Source organism: Kogia breviceps, chromosome 9 (assembly GCF_026419965.1).
Source record: "Kogia breviceps isolate mKogBre1 chromosome 9, mKogBre1 haplotype 1, whole genome shotgun sequence".
NCBI lineage: Eukaryota > Metazoa > Chordata > Mammalia > Artiodactyla > Physeteridae > Kogia > Kogia breviceps.
The window spans coordinates 7,587,500-7,603,975 of record NC_081318.1 but is presented as its reverse complement, the minus strand read 5'-3'; positions in this window follow the sequence as shown (position 1 = coordinate 7,603,975).

Sequence of the window (16,476 nt, the reverse complement as noted above, 5' to 3'; positions counted from 1 at the left end):
CCTGTCATAGTAGGATTCCCCACCCCGCCTACCCCGTCTTCCCAGATCAGAGGGTTCACCCTCAGGGCTGGAAGTAAAAAGGAAAGATAGAAGGGGGAGCAAATGAGGAGAATCAAAATGTCATTTGGTTCTAGAGAGAAGGGGCACTTTGTCCTGTGTCCCACATAGATCCTTGGGGACACATAGTAAGACCCCCATAAAGAAAATGAATGAATGGTGTGTGTCTTAAGTCTATTGAGGCGCTATAACGAAATGTCATAGACTGGGTGGCTTATAAACAATAGAAATTTATTGCTGACAGTTCTGGAAGCTGGTATGTCCAAGTTTAAAGTGCTGATAGGTTTAACATCTGGTGAGAGCCCAACCTCCTGTGTCCTCACGTGGCAGAAGGGGCAAGGGACCTCTCAGGGGTCTCTTTTATAAGGGCAATAATCCCGTTCATGAGGGCTCTTCCCTCATGACCTAATCACCTCCCAAAGGCCCTACCTCCTAATACCATCACCTCGGGGGTTAGGATTTCAACATATGAAATTGAGGGGGGGCACAAACAGTCAGACCGTAGCAGTGTGTTTAAGCATGCTGGGAGGAGGCGCACTGATTACCGTGCAACCCAGAAAGACCTAGAGGTGGAAGAGAGAATCAAATGTCCTGAAGGGACCACGCAGAGCAATTGAGTATGTCCCTGTGGCTGCCTGCATGAACTGATAACACAGAACCACGGGGCTTGTGGTGGTTTTTATCTGCTGACAAATGACATTTAGGACCATAACAGCACTCCCTCCTGGTGCCTTAGGATTATGTAAACCCTGAGCATTAGTTGTGACCCAAAAAATGGTGGGACTCCCACTGAGTTTATTCCAACTTGGTAAAAAGTAGGCTCAAAACAGAAATTAAGTTAAGGAGAAATATAGAAAGAAATTGTCCTTTCTTCCCTGGGCTAAATGCAAAGATTTATACCCCTGACACACTTTTTTCTGTACCAGTCTGATCCTTCCTGCTAGACTCTAACAGAACAAGCACTGCAGCTCTCTTACCTTTGTATCCCCTGCAACTGCTGTCTCAGTAACTTACCCAAAGTAGATGCTCAATAAGTATGTTTTTAAGCTGAATAGAACTGAATCAAGTACAGGTTCGGAAGTGTACAGCAGGGTTGAATTGCCAATGGCAACAAGACAGTTATTCTTGATTTATGGGAAGGGCCCTGAACGTTTTTCATATTTTCATGAGAAAATGAAAGCGTTGCATCAGTGGTCTGGAAACATCGATGGAATTTGCTTCTCTGGCACAGAGAAGGTTGTTTGACCCCAGTGATTAGAAGGAGTTGGCGGGGTCTCTCACTCATGGTCAAAGAGTACTTGCATTTTTGCAAAATTGAACCACAGAATTTTAGAACTGGAAGGGATATGAACCGAGTGAGCCAACACCCTCTCTTTTAAGTGGAGAAAAAACTGAAGCCCAGAGATATGTGGCATTTGACCCAAAGTAACAGAGTCAACGTGAGAGCCAGAGCAGGAATCCGCCCCCTCCTTCTCCCCATTTCCCATCCAGCTGAGACTCCATAACCTGCCCCTTCACCCAGGCTCTTGCAGACCCTCAACTCTCGTGCTCCAGTGTCTCCGTAGTTCACTCTCCCCAACTCCCTGGAAACACCTCAACTGGGATCAAGCCAAGGTTCTCGAGCTCTTTGTATACCTGGGCTGCCAAGCTCTGCTTGAGAACATCAGACAACCTCACAGGTTGGGGCCACCATAAATTCATGACTGCCAGACCCTATCGGGCCCTAAGTGCTGCCAGCAACCTGTGAGTCCTTCCCTGACCCCCTCTCACAGTCTCCACTCTAGTTATTTCGCAATGTTTGGACTCTCCTCAAACTTCTGACCCCACTACATCTCCCCTTTACACTCAATCCTACCGAAATGAATTCCTCTACTGGGAAAGCCCTTGATCCCTGTATGGTTAGGTCATTTAAGATGGCTGTTCTTGGGCTTCCCTGGTGGCGCAGCGGTTGAGAGTCCGCCTGCCGATGCAGGGGACGCGGGTTCGTGCCCCGGTCCGGGAAGATCCCACGTGCTGCGGAGCGGCTGTGCCCGTGAGCCGTGGCCGCTGAGCCTGCGCGTCCGGAGCCTGTGCTCCGCAACGGGAGAGGCCACAACAGTGAGAGGCCCGCGTACCGAAAGAAAAAAAAAAAAAAAAAAAAAAAAAGATGGCTGTTCTCTTGCTCTGTGTACATCCCCTGATCAACCAGTCCCAGCTTCACTCACATGACTACCCAGTCCTCTTAATTATAGGGCTTAATTAGTCTTTGGTAACTGGTGAGCCCACCTGACGTCGTTAACCCCCAATAAACAGTAGCCTCCTGCTCCCCTGAATGTCCCGCCCACCGCCTGCTGCACACGGCGGGGTGTCGCTCCAGGACCCTTTGTGTAAGATCCCCTGTGCAGTAAACCACGGATGTCTCTGTCACTGTCTCCAGGCTCTTTCTTCGGTCTCGAGTCTGGGCGACCACAAGGCTTGCAGCACTGCGGGGTGCAGCCCCACAATCTCCCACCGCCAAACCCACATGAACACCAGCATGCACACACCCCCTTCCCCCCCCCGCCCCCCACGGCGGTCTGAAGTCCACTCCTCCGCCCACTTCCACTCAAAGAATGCATTCCTTGCTTTGTCCTGTCTCTGCTCCATCTCTCACTTCTTTTTCTGAACGGCTTCCTTATCGTCGGCACGTGAGGAGATGCACGCAGGTGGTTCCTTTATTTGCAACTCAAACAGACTCCCCAGTCCCTGTTCCCCGTGTTCTCTTCCCCAAGCCGGCTCCCTTCTCCCTTCCGACTTATCCTCACTTATCGCCTCATTTGCCAGCACCGTCTGGCTATTACTCCTCCACTGTGGCTGTTCTCAGCAGGGACGTCCTCGGTGGCAAGTCCACCAGAGCTTCCCAGCCCTCCCCGTCCCCGACGGCATGGTGCTGCCCGGCCGGCCCCCTCCGCCCGCTGGAAGAGCCTCTTGATGCCTGGGACGGCCCATCCCTCTGCTTTTCACACGTCTCGAGCCACATCTCGTCAGTCTCTTTTTCAAGTTATGTTTTCTGTGTCCGTTCCTCGGGGGTGCTAGGCTCTCTTCTCCAGACATCCTTAACATCATACTAAGGCAATCTGATCTACTTCCTTGACTCCAGGTATAATCTGTGTCTGTCAGACCAGACCTGGCTTCTGAGCACTGGATCCACGATTCACCCAGACATCTCCACATGGTATCTCCAAGTCAGCGTGCCTAGAGCTAGACTCCTTGGGCTTCCCCGGGGGCGCAGTGGTTGAGAGCCCGCCTGCCGATGCGGGGGACGCGGGTTCGTGCCCCGGTCCGGGAGGATCCCACGTGCCGCGGAGCGGCTGGGCCCGTGAGCCGTGGCCGCTGAGCCTGCGCGTCCGGAGCCTGTGCTCCGCAACCGGACAGGCCACAACAGCGAGAGGCCCGCGTACCGCAAAAAAAAAAAAGCTAGACTCCTTGTATTCATTCTCCCCTCGCCCCTCAACCAAAACCTCCCTTGTCCTCCTGGTGAAAGGCAGTACCATGCACCCAGCCATCACCCCGAGCTCCTCCTGCTGCCCCTTGACTTCCAAATTCAATCACTGAATGCTCTCAAGCCCACTCTCTCGATATTCCTCAAATCAGCCACCTCTGGAGAGAAAACCGTAAGGAAGTGGTTACCCTTGCAGCCAGAGGAAGTAGGTTCAAACCCCACATCTAGCAGCTAGTTGTGAAACTAACTTAGCCTCCCTGTAAGCCTCTTAGTTTCTTCATTTAGCAGATGTGGGTGTTAACAATGGACCTTCCTCGCGGGGATGCGCTGAGGGTTAAACGAGACGGTAGGGGTGGCACTCATCACAGCCCTCGCCGCCACACTCCAGAGCCGGCCACGCCCCATGCCTCTTCCCTGGCTTATCCTGACATTCTTCCTGTCTAGGATATGATCCCTCCTCCAACTATTGTAAAAGGATCGTAAGAAACAAAATGTGATCTGGTCACTTTCCTACTAACGACTTCAGGGTGGCTTCCCATGGCTCTTAAATTTCACATTTCTGAGCACGGCTTCCAAGGTCCTGGCCGGGAACACGCCTCCCTTCCCTCCGCCTCAGACCCTCAGCTGCACTGGCTGTGCCGGCTCCTCCTCAGCCTTCAGTTCTCAGCTTCGCATCCCTTGCTCCAGGAGGACAGGCTTTGTCCTCCGGGTTTGAGAATTCCCCACCCTGTCCTCACCCCCAAAGCTCCCCAGCTGAGTTTGTCATTGCATATTTTTCGTTGCAGATTATGAGTTCTGCTGTCTTTTACATTTATGGCATTTTTTGGTTTTTATTGCCTCCACACCAGCGTAGGAGGTCTTTGGGAGCAGGGACCTCGTTTGATTCACTGCGGGATCCCAAGAACCTAGAAGAGTGCCTGGCATATAGGACTATCTCCAGAAGTGTTTGTTGAATGAACTAAATGATGCCAAGGCTATCATTTTCTCACCACAGATGTCAGCTTTTTAGGTAGCAGAAAACATTACAATTCATTTTGGAAATTGGACACCCAGCAAATCTTCTTAAAATAACATAATCTGTTCTTGTTCAGAGACCTCTCACCTTGAGAAACCTGTATAATCTTCCTAGATGACTTCTATATGCTCCATCGTCTCTGCTGTAATACATCTTCATGGAAAAGGCTCCGGAGGCCCTTAATCTTGAAGAAAACTTAGTTCTTTTTATGGAAAGATTTCTTATTTGAGAAAAGCCTGTGGGCTCCTTTAACACAAAATAATGACCTTAATTACATTTGACAACCCTTTCTACTTAAAATTATGTATGAGATTCAACTGAGTAGTTGGTAAATTAATGACAGATTTAATTTGAAATGGTCCTTCCTTCCTAATGCTTTTGATGAAATGGCTTGGTATAGGACATAGCCTTCGTTGGTTTTAGAAAGAAGAGAGTTTCTTCCATTTTAAAATGTTCTTTTAAAATGTCTTTCCTTAGGCTAGAACAGATGAGAGTCCAAAAGGGCATGTGTCACTAATTTATTATGATTAAGGATTTATTTTTTTCATCTTAATGTTTGGGCATCTCTTTGTCACCCAATTCTGTTTTCTTTTATTCTCCCCCTCTTTTCTCTTCCTTCCCACTTCTGAAGGGAAAATAAAAGGGCAGAATAAGAAAGACATAAGTATACAATATATACATATATATAGATGTGGAGGGAGAGGGAATCTCACAATATATTCATATATGGAGAAAAAAAGGTTTGCATATATATGTATGTAATCTATTAATAAATATATGTATATTTGTGTGTTTATATGTATATGTGTGTATATATAAATACTTAGTGTGTCCCAACATGTTTATTAATTAAGTTCCAAGGTCATCTTCAAAACTGTGTAAAAGGGCTTCCCTGGTGGCGCAGTGGTTGAGAATCCACCTGCCGATGCAGGGGACACGGGTTCGTGCCCCGGTCTGGGAGGATCCCACGTGCCGCGGAGCGGCTGGGCCCGTGAGCCGTGGCCGCTGCGCCTGCGCGTCCGGAGCCTGTGCTCCGCAACGGGAGAGGCCATAACAGGGAGAGGCCCGCATACCGCAAAAAAAAAAAAAAAAACACCTGTGTAAAATTTCTGTAGATGAATATGAATATATGGATGTATATGTATACACGTATATGCATATTATGTATATTACATAATATATACATGCAGTACATACAATATATGTAAATTAATATACATATTAAAATATACATCCTGTCTGTGTGAATGCATATATATATACATATATTTTATATGTATGTACATATAAATATGTGTATATTGTGTGTAAATACATAATGCATGTGTATATTACATATGTATATTATGTACACATAATATGAATATATATATCCATATGTTCATATGGATCTAAGAAAATGTTACCCATTTGTGAAGGTGACCCTGGAAATTAATAAGCATGTTAGGAAGTACTAAGTATTTATGTCCCTTATAAAACTACACCACCACACATATTAGTTTGAATTTTCAGTGCTTAGTAATCTCCAGTCTTTTGGGAAATGTTGGTAACCCTTTTGTTTGGTCTAAATTTGATACATTTCCTTTCTCCCCAAAACTGTCCTGTTGAGCCAAAGTTAAATTCAGTTCGCTCTAGATTTGAGGCTAATTCTTTGAGACCACCTGAAAAACCTTGAGGCCCCTGAGAATGTTACGCAGACAGGCCCAGACATCCTAGTGAGGGGCTGTCTTGTCCTCCTTGCCCTGTACACTCTCCACTTGTCCCAGATGGATCTCCATGCAGCCACCACTCTGCGTCCTTGTCCCAGAGAACAGATGACCTTTCCAGAAGAAGCTGAGGCCCTCCTTATTTACCACTGTTGCAAGAAGAAATGGAGGGACTTCCCTGCTGGTCCAGTGGTTAAGACTCCAAGCTCCCAATGCAGGGGGCACAGGTGCCATCCCTGGTTGGGGAACTAAGATCCTGCGTGCCACATGGTGCAGCCAAAATAAAGAAATGGAGGTGCAGACATCTTATCTTCCCACTTGCCAGTGCGTGACAGTGTCCCCCTGTTCCCCATCTGCTGGAAGGGCTACCCTCCCACTGAGACTTCAGCCCACCAGCAAGGAGGGTGGAATTTCGAAGTGTTTCTGTGAACCAAAAGACCTGAATTTCTGCTGAATTTCATTAATTAGCTGTGCAGTCCAGGGCACATCACTTTCCTTCTCTGAACCTCCGTTCCGCTCAGTCAACTAAGGGATTTGGACTAAATTATCTTTAAGGTTCTTTTTAACTCTACTGTTCTGTTCTGAGTTGCTGTTCATAAACGTGGAAATATAAGGCTACTGTCCTTCTAGTTTCTAATCGACGTAGTAAAAATGTTTGACCAGTTTAATTAAAGTTAAGTAACTTTTGAACTGAATACAAAATTAGGAGTATTCAAAATACAAAATACAAAATTGGGAGATGCTAAATTAGCTTCAGCAGTAGTTGGCGCTATGAAAAGGGAGGATCTTGAAGCTTAATATTCCTCTACTAATGAGATCTTAAGTGGAGGAAAAGGAAACCAGGAGTGCGGTTTGGAAAACAGCTTTCCTCACTTTAGGAGTTCTGGAAGCAACAGAAATCACTATAACCTCGCATTCCTGGCACGCTGTCTGATTGTTAGGACAGGCATATAAAAAAGTCCAGGGGAGACTCGGCGGTGGCGGAGGGGGTATTACGGAAGACTCTCAAGTTGGTATTTATAGATGTATATTTGACTTTATTAAAACCATGTGCTATCTTTGAATTCAGGGAAAAAAGATAAAATTATGAAATAACAAGTAAAAATTACTGATAAAATTAATTACCATAGTCAATTTTGATCACATGCCTACAGGGTTTATTTTGCTCAAGTGAGAGCTACCTAGCATAATCCCACATCTCTTCTCCCCTGTCCACCAGGAAGGAAAAAAAGATCTAAGAGTGAGACATAATTAAATGAAATCACAGGCCTTAAAGCTACATATTCCTCTCCTAATGAGGAATCTGCCACGAAGAGGGGAAAGGCATCATCATTTTCTCAGTGTCTCCTTTGCATTCCCTTCCCAGCGCTCGTTTCATGGAATCTTGCATCTCCCAAGCACTGGGTTGAGAAAACCATTCTCTTACCAAGGTAGGGAACAGGAGTTGCTGCCTAAGCAAAAGAAGGGTCAGCATGACAAACAAAAGCATAACCGAAATTCACTAACTAGTCTTTCAAAGAGAACCTTAAACAAATTTGCCCTCTACTACATCATTTTTGCTGATTTTAATGAATAATTGGCAATTTTGCTTGCCACTAACTATATTGAAATCGGTGGGGGGCGATGCAGAAGGACCATACCAAAGTTAATGTGCCTAATATCTCTATTACCTGGTGTAAGAGAAGTACTAGTTATCCCCAGCATCTGTTTTACCCACCTGTTATAACAGGGATCAGCTTGAGGGCCAAATCCAGCCAACCACCTGTTCTTGTAAATAAAGTTTTATTGGAACACAGCCATAAACATATGTGTATTGTCTGTGGCTGCTTTCACACTGCAACATCAGAGTTAAATAGTTGAGACAGAGATCATGTAGCTCAGGAAGCCTGAAATATTTACAATCTGGCCCTTTACAGAAAAAGAATTTTGCCAACCCTTGTTCTGTAATACTAGAACGTGCAGCTTTAAGCTCGCTTCGTGGCTGCCTGGAATAGAGACTTCATTTTTCTACCTCACTGCAGTTGTGTCATGTGTCTAAGGATTGCAATAAGATGTAAGCACGAGCTGGGCACAATTGTGTCTTGAACCATGAGAAAAGCTTGAACACAGAGACCCTGCACGGCCGGGCAACAGGATGGGAAGGACCTGGTTCTGACACCATGGAACAGTATTCCAGGCTTGGACGTTCTGCCCAGATTTCTAGATGAGAGGGAGATAAATTCTTATTCTGGGTTTTTGTCTCAACTAAATCTAATCCTAATATACGGGGGTATGACTGTTTTTAACATAAAATGTAGCTAAAGCTAAAAAGATTTTTATTTTTTATTGAAGTATAGTTGATTTACAATGTCATGTTAGTTTCTGGTGTATAACAGAGTGATTCAGTTATACATATAGACATATTCTTTTTTATATTCTTTTCCATTATGGTTTGTTACAGGACAGTGACTATGGTTCCCTGTGCTATATAGTCAGGCCTTGTTGTTTATCCATCTTAGATATAGTAGCTTGCATCTGCTAATCCCAAACTCCTAATTTATCCCTCCCCCACCCCCTGACCCCTTGGTTACCATTAAGTTTGTTTTCTATGTCTGTGAGTGAGTCTGGGGTTTTTTTTAACTTATTTTATTTTTTAATTGAAGTATAGTTGATTTACAGTGTTGTGTTAGTTTCTGGTGTACAGAAAAGTGATTCAGTTATACATGTGTATACATATTCGTTTTCATATTAAAAAGATTTTAAAAATTTATCTTCCTCTAACAGATACACATGGATCTGCATTCAAGCCAAGAGAGATGATACTAGAGCGTCTTAAAATAATTTCGAATAAATGACCTGTAGACAATTCAGTAAGAGCATCATTACAGAGAGATAGAGGTGCCCATTGCTGGTGTCTAAAGTTTTATTTTTATAAGCTATAATTTCTCAGTTTATCATTCTTGTCCTTAATTGGATAAGGACCGGATGTTACTTCTTGTCATTAGAATAACTATTAAACAAAGTTGTCACAGCCTAAGTAATTGAGAATGTCAGATTCAAAAATGTGTGCTTTTGAATCTATGTCACCACAAATTAACAAGCACTGTGGTGGGAAATCAAGGACATATTGTCTACAATTCGACTTTTCCCTCTTGCTCTTTTTTTCCTTTGCATCTTTGTCGTTTAGCGGTAAAACTGTTCCATCACAACAGGCAAGAAGCCTGTGGCTGATGACACAGCAGGTGTGTGGCCCGTGTTTTTAAAAAATGCCTTTTTATTAATTTAATTAGCACCTATGATCACAGGCTGGTGATGCAAGAGCTAGAAGCTGGAGCATGAACTCTACAGCATCACCCCCACTGCCACGGTAAATGTCTCTCTGGGACTCATTCACTTCCATCTTCTTACAGTGAAAACTCACTTGTCATTTATTCCTGTTGTCACCTCTTGGCCTTACTACTCTCTCTCATGGATTAAAAAAATGAAAATAAGAGCCTTTCTAAAATGGGGCAATTTATCTACATTTTTTTTATTCGATGAGAAAATGAGAATTAGAGAATACTCAGGAACAAATTGGCGTATAGTTGCTTTACAATATTGTGTTAGTTTATACTACAGCAAAGTCAATCATCTATACGTATACATATCACCTCTTTTTTGGATTACCTTCTCATTTAGGTCACCACAGAGCATTGAATAGAGTTCCCTGTACTATACAGTATGTTCTCATTAGCTATGAACATAAAGGCTTAAAGTAGAACCATAGGAATTGGGACCATGGAAATACCACTACAATTGCCTTCTTTTTTTTTTTTAGGGTGATTTTGTTTTTCATAGTGATGCAATATATTAGACAAAGGATGTGTATGTTTGATATAGCAATTGTCTACAGATACCTAGTATCACCATCTACCTACAGCACACACTGTAAGAAGGTAACGGATGACCCAGAGACACCCTGTGACAGAGCATCCCAAGGGGATCATGTTGAATAGTCTCTTACAGTAAATCAAAGCAAGAATCATGAAGCCAAACTTGATGAAGCTTCCCAAGCTCATGAAAGGGATCCCAACAGTACAAAAGGAACTGTCCAGGAATAAAGTACTAAATGATCCATATATTATAGGTGAAGAGCTTATCTGTGACAGAACCCATCCGAGATTTGGGTGGGACCATTGTAACAGCCCCTCACTGTCTGGAAGAGGAAACTGAGGCCCAGAGAAGTAAAGCGTTTTGTCCAAAATTGTGGGAAAATCTGGATTAGTTCGAAAGCAAGTCCTTGACTTCTGATACAGAGCTCTTCCCACAAACTGGGCATAGTCTTCTAGCCTCAAGTCTTGTAACAGTTTGACGAAATACGACCCTGAGCTTGACTAGGGTTGTGTGATGGGTTTTCACACCATGGAGAATGTTTCCAGAGAACATGGACCGCCTCCTTTCATGGCACGTGGACAGAGTTAGGATAGCCACAGCCAAAGTGTGGGCATCGACGAAGTGGGCTTGGGGAGTCACCAATTTGCCGTTCAAAGATTCAGCCATCCAAGGGCAACCAGAAAGGTCTATACATTTAGTGTTTGCGAATACAGGGTTTTGAATCAAGTGCTCTGCCAGGAAGATCTCTTGGAGTGAGTCTGCGTTCACTTCAAGTGTCAGCCCATCATCACACATGACTCGGTTACTCTCTTACTGTGCATGAGAGCTCAGGCACAGTCCTTGAGTGATTTTTAGAAATTATTATGTTTTATAAATTTATTTATTTTATTTATTTATTTTTGGCTCTGTTGGGTCTTCATTGCTGCATGCAGGCTTTCCCTAGTTGCAGAGAGCAGGGGCTACTCTTCGTTGCAGTGCATGGGCTTCTCATTGCGGTGGCTTCTCTTGTTGCAGAGCATGGGCTCTAGGCATGTGGGCTTCAGTAGTTGTGGCACGAGGGCTCAGTAGTTGTGGCTCGCAGGCTCTAGAGCACAGGCTCAGTAGTTGTGGTGTGCGGGCTTAGTTGCTCTGCAGCATGTGGGATCTTCCTGGACCGGGGATCAAACCCTGCATGGTCCCCTGCGTTGGCAGGCGGATTCTTAAGCACCGCGCCACCAGGGAAATGCAGACATTATTTTCATTGTGGAAACTTGCTCTTTAGAGTGAAAGAAAGTCAGTTCAAAATGACTCAGGCTGAAAAACGAGAGAAAGGATGGATCCTCATAACTGAAAATCTAGGATATAATAGCTTCGGACAGAGCTAGATTTTGATGTTGAAAGATGTCATTAGGAATCTGTTTCCATCCTTCCACTTTGCTTTCTTCTGTAGTGGCCTCCTTCCCCAGCCGTCTCTGTGTTTGTAATGATGAAGAGGCTATCACCAGCTACTAACTTACATCCTGCCAACTTAGGGACCCCAGAGGAGTTACTGTCCCTCGCTCTGTGGGGCATGCGTCCACTCCTGGCGTTGGAGCATGTGGTCAGACTGCTTGAGCCTTGTGAACCAGGATCAGTAGACATGGGTATGGTGGGGAAAACCCAGTGGGACTCTGGAAGATGTTTAATGATGAGCGCTGGGGGTAGGAGGTGGGGTCTTCACGTGTAACGTTTGCCAATTTCCATGGTGTAAACGCTCTCGCCAGGGCAGATTTCAAGCTACCAGTGTGGTCCCTGAACACAGAGTCAAGGAAGAGAGATGCGAGAGCGCCCAGCCCATAATATTTCTACCACAGAGGTAAAATAAACATAAGTAACCTCAAGACCATCAATAATTTAAAAAATGTCATAAGATAGTTAGGAAGTGATGAGTTTTGAGCCTGCATGACCTTTGTTTTTAATAGAGTTTATTTAATCGTAAGGTTATAGAATTTAATGTTAAATAGTGATGGCGTATGACAACGGACTAGCCAAATGCCTGAAATTTTAACAACATTGGTGTGCCAGCTCTAGCACACCAATGCAAATGCGCCAAAAGGAGAAGCTTTCTGTTAGCAGAATAAGGGAGAACGGACGCTAGGTGGGTAAGAAGGACGCGTGTCTCTTATAAATGAGAGGTAAGATTTCAAGTGAAAGTTGAAAATTGGCTCTACTGGAGCTTGAGGATATGCAAAAGAGAAATTTTAATTCTTGCCAGAAACACGTTTTGAGAGAAAATCTTGGAGAATTAGGGAGACACAGAGATCTCGTGTCTGTTTTCCCTCGTAATATCGGGAGGTAATAGGTCTTGAGTCCTTCTGCAACCTCAGTCCTAAGGGTTGGTGGTTTGGTACAGGACAGCACCAGGGGCCAGACCTAAGACCCTGAAGAGTTGCAGAGATGGGGTTGGCTGGGCGGGAAGGCACAGCTGGAAAAAGAGCTTCTCAGTATAATGCTGCCACCTATATCCTCCATAAAAGTTGATAATAATAGCTGAATAATGCAGGAAAGTCCTCTGTAGATTGAGGAGAGTCTGGATCATAATTTTTTGGAAAGAACCGAGTTACTTTTCCATCCATATGACAAACATCCTCTATAAAGCCGGTCCTTGCTAACCCAGAATGCATTGATCTCACCTCTCTGAACTTCTGTAATACTTAACTATGATACAGTCTACACTGTGATTATATACTCTCTCGTTTTGTTATAAAAATCATTGTGGGAGAAATCTTAATCCTGCCAAGCGTATTATTGCCTCCTTAATATTTATTTTTATCACCAGCAATGCTAAGCATAGTATTAAAAACATAGAATGTGTTTAATAAGTGTAGTGATGCGAAAACTGGACTGTCTACTAAATTGCTATTTATTAAAAGAACTTGTTTTATGAAAAGGCAACGGTGACTTTGGTAAACAGGATAGTAAGTTATGTGTAAGTGGTGCTTCTAAACGCTCGAGTGTGCCTGACAAATTATTTATTCATTTTGAAATTTTATCAAAAATGCTAACTTGGTTTTCAGACGTTTTTTACAAAGATGGTGTCGTGGTAAAATACAAATTGGGCCCTGTCCAGAGTAACTCAAATTTTAGACCTGATTAGGTCCAGGATATGATGTTACACTGTAAATAAGAATTCACAGTTAACAATTCTCTCTTAGCCGGTCTCTTGGGCTTACTGTCCACAGTGTGAAAGCTGATCAAACTTGATAAATTCACAGAATTACACAGAGGTCCCTTCAAATGAGGTGGCATCAAACATTGGTTTCTGGAAAAGAGATCACTCTTTTTTGGGCAGAGCTTAAGGTGGACATTAATTCCAAATGGAATTTCCAAGTTGAATATGGCCATCAGCACAGAAACAGTTGACACCATTTTACATACCTTCAGAGGCAAAGTCATTTTTTCTGTTAAGAAAACTGAGACAGTTATCACTTAGTCATCTTAACTGTTCATACTACCTATTAGAAAAAGTCGTAGAGTCTCAAATGCTATAATTATGGTGTCTTATTCAGCCTTCTGACTACAGGTGCTCCCCAGCACTCCCCCACCCCTCACTAAAATTGCTTCTTAAAACTATGCTGCTCAGGCTTCCCTGGTGGTGCAGTGGTTGAGAGTCCGCCTGCCAATGCAGGGGACACGGGTTCGTGCCCCGGTCCGGGAGGATCCCACATGCCGAGGAGCAACTGAGCCCACGAGCCACAGCTGCTGAAGCCTGCGCACCCTAGAGCCCGTGCTCCGCAACAAGAGAAGCCACCGTGATGAGAAGCCAGTGCATCACAACGAAGAGTAGCCCCCGTTCCCCGCAACTAGAGAAACCCACGGGCAGCAACAAAGACCCGACGCAACCAAAAATAAATAATAAATAAATAAATTTATAAAAAGAAAAAATTATGCTGCTCGGCTTCTGGTTGGAGTTTCCTAGTTCAAATTCGGTTTTTTTCCACATATCCGAATCCCTCTCCTTTGGATTTTTATTTCTCGGTCTTGGTGGGCCAGCTGTCTTTAACAGATGGAAATTTTGTCCCTTAAAAAGGCTGCATCTGTTATGCTACCTGCTGGTATCATTTCTTCCCATATCCTGTTGAATCACACGCGTTCTTGCCTATGGACTGCTCAAGCCACACTTTATACCTAAGTTTAATTTTAATTCCAAGCACAGTGTCTCAGAGCAGCAAATAAAAACAAGTAATTAGAAGTTTGCAAGTTTCTGATATGACAGTAATTTGAAGGAACGGGAAAAAATGGTGCAAATATGGAATTTAAGAAAGTATATGTCAAACTCACAGGTGTTGCTAAACCCCGCACATCCCAACCCACCCCCAGGGAAACAAAATATTATTATTATTAATTTATTTATTTATTTTTGCGGTACGCGGGCCTCTCATTGCTGTGGCCTCTCCCGCTGCGGAGCACAGGCTCCGGACGCGCAGGCGCGGCGGCCATGGCGCACGGGCCCAGCCGCTCCGCGGCATGTGGGATCTTCCCGGACCGGGGCACGAACCTGCGTCTCCTGCATCGGCAGGCGGGCTCTCATCAACCACTGCGCCACCGGGGAAGCCCAATATTATTAATCATAGTCAAATTTCCCTGATATCCCAAGGACTGAGTGTGGTTTTGCATAGCTGACTTTCCAAAACAGTTGAACAATTACACCTTTAAATCAGAACTTTTAAAATCATAATCGTTCTCATCTGACTGCTTTGCAAGAGGTAGCATATTAAGTTTATAAATATAATTTAATCCATTTAATGACTTGGTGGCATCCTACAGTGAACCGTCTTCACTGTGCTGTACTATTGTGGTTGATAGCACACCAGGACAAAAATAAGTCTTGTTCATTTCCAGTCGGTACCACAAACATTTGTGTATTTCCCTCTCCAAGCCAGACACGATGCTGAGTTCTAAAAATAGAGCCAATGAAGCGTGGGCCCTGTACCCAGGGTTACTTATTCTCACTAGAGGGACCCGAGAGCGTGGAAGATGTACAGCGAATGGTCACAGACAATTGGCCTTGGAAATGAGCAGGAACCAGATCAGGAGGGAATTTGAACTTGACCCTGAAGTATTTTACACAGGGGGCTAACTTGGTCAGGTTCAAAGGATCATCCTAAGAGCAGTGTGAAGAATGGACAAAGTAAATGCAAAACTGGAGATGAGACAAGTATGGAGAAATCTGCTCTAGTCCAAATAAGTAATGAGCTAAGGTAGAAACAGATTCAGAAGGTAGAACCGGGCTTCCCTGGCGGCGCAGTGGTTGAGAGTCCGCCTGCCGATGCGGGGGACACGGGTTCGTGCCCCGGTCCGGGAAGATCCCACGTGCCGCGGAGCGGCTGGGCCCGTGAGCCGTGGCCGCTGAGCCTGCGCGTCCGGAGCCTGTGCTCCGCAACGGGAGAGGCCACAGCGGTGAGAGGCCCGCGTACCAGAAAAAAAAAAAAAAAAAAAGGTAGAACCAACAGGATCTGGTGTCTATCTTAACAGTGGAATAAAGAAGAAAGAGGAAGGAATCTCGGATGATTTCTAAGTCCCTTGCTATGGCAACTAGGTAGATATGCCATTAGCCAAAATGGGAAATTCAGAAAGAAGAGGTTAGAGAGCAAATGAACTGAGTTTGGTTTTTCTTTTTATTATTATTATTATTTTATTGAAGTATAGTTGATTTATAATGACTCAGGTGTACAGCAAAGTGGTTCCGTTTTTTACACATATATGTATATATATTCTTTTCCATATCCTTTTTCATTATAGGTTATTACAAGATATTGAATATAGTTCCCTGTGCTATACAGTAGGTCCTTGTTGTTTATCTGTTTTATATGGAGTAGTGTATACCTGTTAATCCCAAATTCCCCATTTATCCCTCCCCACCTTTCCCCTTTGGTAACCAGTTTTTCTATGTCTGTGAGTCTGTTTCTGTTTTGTAAATAAGTTCATTTGTATCCGTTTTTTAGATTCCACATATAAGTGATATCATATGACATTTATCTTTCTCTAAGCTTGGTTTTTCATACATTCATTCGACAAATATCTGTTGGCCACCCAGTACATGCCAGGCACCAGGTTAGCACCGTGGACACGATGGTAAACAAAAGAAGACATAACCTCTGTCCTCTTGGAGCTTATGAGAGGGGATTGACTGAGTCATCACGTGAAGATATTTATAACTACAAGTGTGATGAATGCAAGAAAGGAGAAGCACATATGTTGCTACGAGGGATGATTGGGAGTCTCACCTCTTCAGGGAGGTCAGAGCAGCCTTCCGAGGAATCCTGGTTAGAGGCAAGATAGGCAGGATGGGTAGGAGTTTGCTAAGGGAAAGAAGGAAGAAGGATGTTCCCAGAGGAAGCAATGCCCAGGGGCTCTGGAGTGGGAGG